This window comes from Camarhynchus parvulus, chromosome 1A, assembly GCF_901933205.1.
Source record: "Camarhynchus parvulus chromosome 1A, STF_HiC, whole genome shotgun sequence".
In the NCBI taxonomy this organism is placed as follows: Eukaryota; Metazoa; Chordata; class Aves; order Passeriformes; family Thraupidae; genus Camarhynchus; species Camarhynchus parvulus.
In genome coordinates, this window is record NC_044586.1 from 49180749 (window position 1) to 49189087 (window position 8339).

Here is an 8339-nt window from a genome sequence, read left to right on the forward strand (position 1 = left end):
AATTCTCAAGTTTTTTTTTACAAAACAAACAAAATAAATAATTCCTGAAAGGCTTATGGTCTTATCAGGTAACCTTTTCTAATCCATAGGTACCACTTCAGCTTGAATGCATTTCCTCAGTTTAGTTCTATAAACTACTATCTGTGCCAAAGAGATATTGGTCTATATATACTGACTATGCTATATGAGAGGATAATCCAGAATAAGAAACAATTTTTTACAGTTTACATTTTTAACCATTATATTTGGAAAAAAGTAATGGTTGACAATGCACTTTTGTGTACTTCAAGTTAAGACAGTTAAATATTTAATATGTAAAATAAGTCATCAGACTTGATACTCTATGCAAGAATTAATTTCATTCCATATGAATGGAATTATCTCTTAAAATATTTGGCTTAACTTTAGATCTGTGGAGCTTTGCAGCATAAAATTTATCTGATTAATGTAATGTTCCTCCACTTTTCACAAAACCTTTACGGATGCTGTAGCTTTTATTTTAATTAAATATATTTGTAACTCTTCAAAAGGTTCTAATTTCAGTGTCAATGTTGACTTTGAATATTACAGCTTCATTATTTAAAAATTGAGCTGTAGCAGTTTATCCTTTCTTCTCACAAACCCTCCCCCTTATTTCAGATGTCCCTTTCTTGGTTTCCAGTTGTTTTGTCTTGCCAATACTCACAATTCATCTGCTCTGCCTGTGCATTCCCTGCAGCACAGGTCACCAGTCCTAGTTTCTCCATCCAGCCATCCCTAGGAACTCCATAGGGCTGCATGTGCCATTTGGACAAAAGTCTGTGCATCGGACTGTGTGCCTTGTTATTCCTGAGGAGTCTCTTTGGTGAAAACCATTTTGCTCCTTAGGAGAACCCAGCAGCGGAGGCAGAAAGATAAGTGGGGACATGAGACAATCTCAGGACCACATTTCTGATTCAGTTTGCTGACAGAACTGAAAGTATTTGCTTAATACTATTCCATACCCAAAAGCACTGTGAAAGTAGCAGAGATACCTCAGAAGAAAACTACTCTCAGTATCATATCAGGAGTCTAGTTATGATTAACATATAGTCAGTTTAAGCATTTAGAAGCAATTAACTGCAGTTTGTTTGATAAAATAACCTTTTCAAATTATTATGTCAGATGCTTAATAGACAGTTGGCCTTCTGATGGGTGAAAAGTGGCTGCTGGCATGGATACATTAAAAATCTCCCTAGAGCCAGGCATGATCTGCATAAATAATTCACCAACTCTCACAGATATAGCCTGCCTCACTAATAAAAATAATCAGGACTTCAATATAGTGGTCATTTACTTATAAAAAGTTCATTCCTTAATCTAGCAGAAAAACCATATTATTATATCCATTTTCTTTGAATTTTCAGGTTATTGGTCATAACAGAGATGCAGAAAAATAGATGAAGTCTTTAGACTTAACATGGAGAAAGAATGTTTTATGGCTTTTGAGCAGCAAGTTATCAAGAGGAAGTAACAATTTTCTCACCCCAGTTACAGTGATAAGTCCTCGAGTCAAAGCTGTTTCTGCCATTAAAGTTCCAAGTGGAATCATGAATAAAAATATATATATGCAGCAGACTGTTCAGCACAAAATAATCAATCTGGTTTTGATCACATGTGCAAAAGCATGCTTTTTTCCACTGCAGCTTTGATATTGGTTATTTCATCTTGGGCCAAGAAATGGCTTGGTATCATAACTCCTGTGCCTGAAATCCCTTCACACTGCATTTGTGGTAACTATCAAATGGTTTCTAAAAACTGGAAACATCACTAGTAATGCCTTAGCAAAACTTGTATGACTTCTACGAAATTCTTTTTTTTTTTCACAACACTTTGACATGGCCAGACTGAAAAATACTGGATCTGTAGCCCTTTATGGTAAGACAGCTTGCAGGTTCAAGAAGTCTGCAGGTCTTGCCATGAATACTTTTGACTATCAGCCAGGTAATATCAAACAGAACATTTGTGATGATTCAAGCAGGAAATCACCAAAAAAGGAGGAATGAGAAGAAAAAATGGCAGAAGAGTTGAAACAGAGCACCCAGGACCTCCCAATGGATGCAGAGGAAGTGAACTATGGAAATGAAAGAGTGAAGCAGTAGGGAATGTGGACAGACAAGTCTCTTCCCATTCAGCATTTTTATCTACCTGTTACTTAATATTGACAACCTTTCCCCAAGGCTCACTGTAAAGATAAAGGAACACACTAACTGATATATTAGACCTATTCATCCGATCCAATACCTTTTTTTTTTTTTTGAGAACAGACAGGACCAGGAAAGTAAAAGGAAGATGAGAGGAAAGCAGTCTATTGCAATGAACTGTGCCTTCCTAAGCTGCATTTGTAAGTAGCTACCTACCTTGTGTTCTGATGCACAGTGCTTTGCCACCTTTCAAATGTTCATTCAGGATTATTTATGTTGCCTATGTGTATCTGCAATTCATGCTTTAAATCCTTCAGACTTCAGGATTTAGGTCTGCTATGTGTTCAATTACAGTATTTTCCAAATACATTATTTTTCTCTTTTTCTCTTATTATATTTGTCTTACCTATATTCTATGATAAAGAGTCACCATGGAGTCAGTGAGTCCCCATGGAGTAAAAGGAAAAAAGAAGGAAAGGGGTGCTATGGCTTGCATTGCTGGTGATTGTCATATGTTCAAAGCCAAATTTATTTTCTCCTAAGTGGACCCTTTAACAAAGAGATTTTCTTCTATGCACTGTATTGCCTGTAATCATAAGTTAGCCTTATAGTTTTAATTTCTTGCATTCTTGTAATTTCGAAAAGATTAAACATTAGAGGAACAGTTCACTTTGATTGCCATTTATTATTTTTGTTTCTCCTTTCTAGAGAAACCTCAGGCTGCCAATACTTAGGGACAGGGAAATGCAAAGTGGGTTGGATGAAAGGGTCTGTTTAAGTGAAAGCTGTTAAATACCCTCCTTCAATGTTTTGACATTATGCTAGAATTTTAATTGAAATTCTGCTTCTCTATCTGAATAATCTGGATCTAGTTTCTTGTGTTGCTTATTCTGGGACATACAAGATATTAGTACTTCCAAGGGAGATGGCAATTGGCACATAAAGAATCTGAACAGAATAAAAACATAGTCTAATCATCACCTTACAGGTTTTTTGTGTTTTTTGGCTAAAAATGACAACATGGAGAGATGTTTTGAGAGGCCAGCAAGATCACTTTGTAGACAGTCCAGGATGTGACTAGAATCCTGAAGAGCTCAGCAAAATTTGCATTATTCCCTGCATCACACTGGGATACCCTGTTGTAAATATATATATCAGCAAAGAATTGTACAGAAGATTTCAGACCTGTGCAATAAGTTCTAGACAACTTCCAGACAGATTAGATTTCTACATGTACCTATCCATCATTTTTCAGTACAAACAACAAGACAGCAGAGACAGTTACATAATTTTAAAACACATTCAGTTATAGAGCACTGATGACCTTTTTAAGATGACAACTAAATTCCATCCTTTAAGCATATGCACCTAAAACTTACTTGAAAGATTTTTTCACACTGTGCTTGTGCCAGCTCTTTTTCACAGGCAGATAGCCAGCAAAATTAGGGCCTGAGACTTCAAGCTAGAGTAATGATTTTCATTAAAAAAAACCAAAACATTGATACAAAAAAATGTTTATTGTGTGTCTTAAAAAAATACTGCTTTGTTTAATGATTTCATCTTTCCTAAAGACTTTTTTTTGTTGTTAGTTCTTGTAATTTTTTCTCCTGTGCTACTGAAAGCCATTGTATAGATGGCTGGAAACAGATTCAAAAAGTGTACTAGTTTAACTTTATCCCTTACACTTCTAAATGATTCCCAAAATGTGGCTATCCCAGACCTTCCTGTCTGTTCTTCTGGATGTGCTTCATTAAATATTAATCCTACTTCACAATATTTTTCATGATGATGATGATGATGATGATGATGATGCAAGCATGCTGTATTCAAGATGAATTCTAAGCTTTTGTATACACCAGTCAAGGATCAGGGTCTTTAGAGAACAGTTCTTTCATGTAGTTATTCCAATACTCTTGCAGCTCTTCACCGTCATCCTCTCTTCACTGTCACTGACACTCAGGACTGCAAAAGTTTCCCACATTTGTTGTCCCCTTGTTATATATAAGAAAGTAAAGGGCAAGAATGTAAAGGGCACCTATCAATATTAACATCCTTAAGGGAATAAATTTGGATTTAATTATGTTCACTAATGTGTTACCACCATCACGGTATATTGATTATAGTTCTCCTTGGTTAGCAGTAATTAGATTACTATTTTAGTATATACTTGTATAAGCCTCAGTTTATAACTGATAAGGTATTTTACTGATTAGTAATTAGACACAAACAGCATGAAAATGAACGTGTATCATTACTTTATATAGTCAACTGACATTTTGGCTCTGTGCACACAACTCCAGAGGGTGGTGTTCAACACAATATTTATGCGGGCTCTAGACAATATGCAATCACCTGTCTCTGCCTTTGTTTTGATATCAGGAAATATATTTATTCAACAGAACTCTTCAGGATCCTGCAGAAGAAATATACCATATGTTAGCACTCTCATGGACCACACTGCTCCCTCAGGCTACTAGCAGGTTGAGACAAGAGACAGCTTGTCTGTGTCAAGTGATGATTTCCTGAGGCAGGGACAAAACAACCACCCGTTTAAAGGGAGGCTAAGGGCACCCTGCAGTCCCACAACAATAATATGGTTAATGTCGCAACAGAGTACAAAGTACCTTGCTGCTAGGACAGGCAGTAATTAAGGCCACTGGGCTAATAAGAGACTTAGGCTGCCTGTAAATCCTATGTACTATTTCAGCACGAACTGCATATACCAAGTTTAGGCATCCAAACCACAGCATTTTTGAGTTAAAAACCTTAATCTGCCACTTTAACAGTCCTTACAGAAATCCTTCTTCACCTTTTCCCTCACCAGAGCATGACAAGAATTTAGGGCACATACTAGAACCTCAGGGGCTGCAGCCAGCAGAGGGCACAGATGACACATGCAGACGCTGGTGGGTATCTCCCTAAAAAGTTCAACACGGTTTTCTTTTCCCTTCAGCAATGCAGCAGCTTGACTCTGGCCTACAAAGAGAAAAGATGACTAGTCATTCCCTAATGCAGTGCCTCACTAGCAGAAATGACTGATTCTACAGGCTTTTCTCCCCAAACATCTGGTATATCAGGACATACCTGAATATACCAGTGAGACATTACTTCTTCTTATGCTCTCTTCTCTGGAGATTTCATTCAGCTGAAAGTTTCTTCTCCTTAAGACCTGCCCAGGGAGGTGGCTGAATCACCATCCCTGGAAGCATTCAAGAAACAACTAAATGTGGCACTTAGTGCTATGGTCTAGTTTACAAGATGGTGATCACTCAAAGGTTGGACTCGATGATCTTGGATGTCTTCTCCAGTCATAATCATTCTATGATCTTCAGCTGTTTCGTGAATTTTCATGCATTTTAGTGAATGCATGCTTAAAATACAGATAACAGGGCTCAATCTCTTTGGTAGTGCTCCAAACTACAAATCTGAGTCTCAAATACCTCGTTTCTCCCCAAATGTAAAAGATCTGGATATGCAGTGTTGGTTGAAGTTATTTTGCTGACCATGTGTTTATCGCATCCCCACCATTGTTACCTGAAATGTAGGATACACTTTTATAAATTTTTATAGCACAAATAAGTCTCTGCAAGGAGTAAGCTGCTTTGCTATCCCTTCAGAGCACTTGCAAGACTCAACAAGCTGGGTGCTGCATGGTCCCATAACACTGCTAAAACGGTCCTGCAGTGAGTAAAACTCAGTAGAAAAACCAGAAAACTAAAATACTTTATCAGCGGTTAAATGCTTCCCAGAAAGGTTAAGTGGCTTATCTGTCTACAGCCACAGAGGATAACAGGATAGCTTTTAGCTATGAAAACAAATTTCCTCTGAGCTGCTAATTGTAGCAATGCAGCAAAATTTTTACGTACAATATTCTATTACCAAAGAGTCTGTAAAATAAAGAATGACTTTTATAATCATGCAGTTTTGCAAAATATACAACAGATTTTAGAACAATATAACAGAACTTTAAACTTGGACAAACCTCTGAGACACTATAAAAGACTTCGGTCATTGTACAACTGAATTAATGTTTTAGAGTTTATCAGTGCATCTACTGCCAGCCTGTTATGAGGATATGCCTGAAATGTATTTTCAGAGTGTTACTATATCTACAATGTATTGTTAGGTAAACTTCAAGCACTACCTATTTTTAAGTAAACTTCCAGCACTCTGAGACTCAAGCACTACTTAAAAATGTAATATTTCTTGCAAAAATAGGGACTGCTCAATTTTATTTGAGTTGTCCCCCATGCTGTAATCAGAACCACTTCATTCCCAGAAATCACTCACACAAATGGACTGTATTTTACACATCATCAGATGAGGGGAGATGGGGGAAATTCTTATATTTATCAGTTTTAAGGCAGCCAGAAACATTTCACCTACTCACCCAAAATTCAGTAACTGCTTTGGCCAAAACAAGTTTTTAAAAATTGAAAGATACATAGCAGAAAAATGAAAGTTTAGCGATTTGCCTTTATTTCCCAGTCCTTTTACACATCCAACCAGAATAAATCACCAACTTTTCCACTCATTTCCCCAGTGATTTCCCCATTTAGTTGTAGCATAAATGGTAAACTAGCCTAAACATTTGTGACTGCTGGTGAGGATGTACCTACGTATGGAGCAGCCATCTGGCTGCTGCTCAGAGACAAGTAAACCAGTAGAGTTCTGCTACACTCTCCCTCTGTGCAGGATCTAACCTGGTTCCTTTTACTCTGCAACCAATTTTTAAGCAACTTCAAGAGCTATATCATGCTTTGAAACTGACAAAGACAGATCACTGTCACAGTTTTAAGAGTGGCATTCAAAATCCTGACTCCACTCAAAATACCAATGCTAGGGAACAGCATTAGGAGAAATGGACTACTAGTAGCCAGAACAAAACCTGATGCTACCGGGGAAGAAAAATAAATAAATAAATAAATAAATTTAAAAAGCGCCCTCTTTTGTTTGCTTGAGACTTGCCACTGAATATAAAATCTAGACTAAAGCAATCAGATTTAAGAGAAGCAATGAAAAATTATTCCCCAACATTACCATTGGGGGCAGGGCCAGCTCCAATGCCCAATTTAATTTTGGAAATGCGCAATTCAATTTACAAGACTAGTAACTCAGTACTTTAAGAATTACACTACTAGTCATTTTGACTGTACCTAAAACTAAGGCATGAAAAACCATGAAGTTTTTCACCTCTATACAGCTAGCCCACAACCAACTGTTCTTGGGAGCTTCATGATTTTGTGGTCGAACTGAGATAACCAGTGAAGTTTCATCACCAACGGCACCCTCTAGATTGCTGAATTATGTTTCTAAAAAGACCAAGAAAACCAAATTTCAAAATGCTTTGATGATTGTGCCATGTTTCGATAGAAAAGGTATCCACAGTAAAGGTGTATGTGCCTTTATAGCTGTATGAATGTCCTTCATCAAGCAATACCACCAGCACTGTGACCTTTCCAGAGCATCAAATTTCAGTTCCAAGTTCTGAGACTGGCAGATGTGTCCATAAGTGTTAGCCCTGTGTGTATGGGAAAGACAAGCCTTTCTCTGATGCTCTATGGCAAGACTATACTGAATGTTGCTTACTCAACGTAGACAGAAGATTCTCGGTGAAGTGGCAAGTCTCATCATTGATTACAACACAAAACCACCATGACAAACATCTCTTGAGTCAAGGAGTCATACTACGGGTGATTTTCCAAAAATTATCACAGGAGAAACCAAATAAAACCATGGTAGGTCCTGGATCTGGAAGCCTGTCACTACACAATGAAGAATTCAAGCAGAGTTTTCTGGGAACGGTGGAGGTCCTAGCCTAGGGGTGTGAGAACTGCCACCACCAGACGTGATCAACCTACAAAACCGACGCTGTCACGCAGCCCAAGCCCAGCAACTCTCGTAAAAGGCCTCGGCCCCCCCTTCGCTGGGCGGGGGATGCTGTAAAGCCCGCCCATGGCAGCAGGACTGTGCCGGGCCGCGCCATCCTTCCACACCCCAGGGACCAGCTGTTCCCGCACAGGATCCCCGCGGTGCCCGGAGCCGCCCTGCCCTGCCCTGCCCTGCCCTGCCCTGCCCGCTCCCGCCCCGCGGCTGCATCCCCCCGCTGGGCGCTCAGGGTCGCCCGGTTCCGGCCAGCGCCCGCCGCTCGCAGGGCGCTGTGGCCGCTCCCCGCCC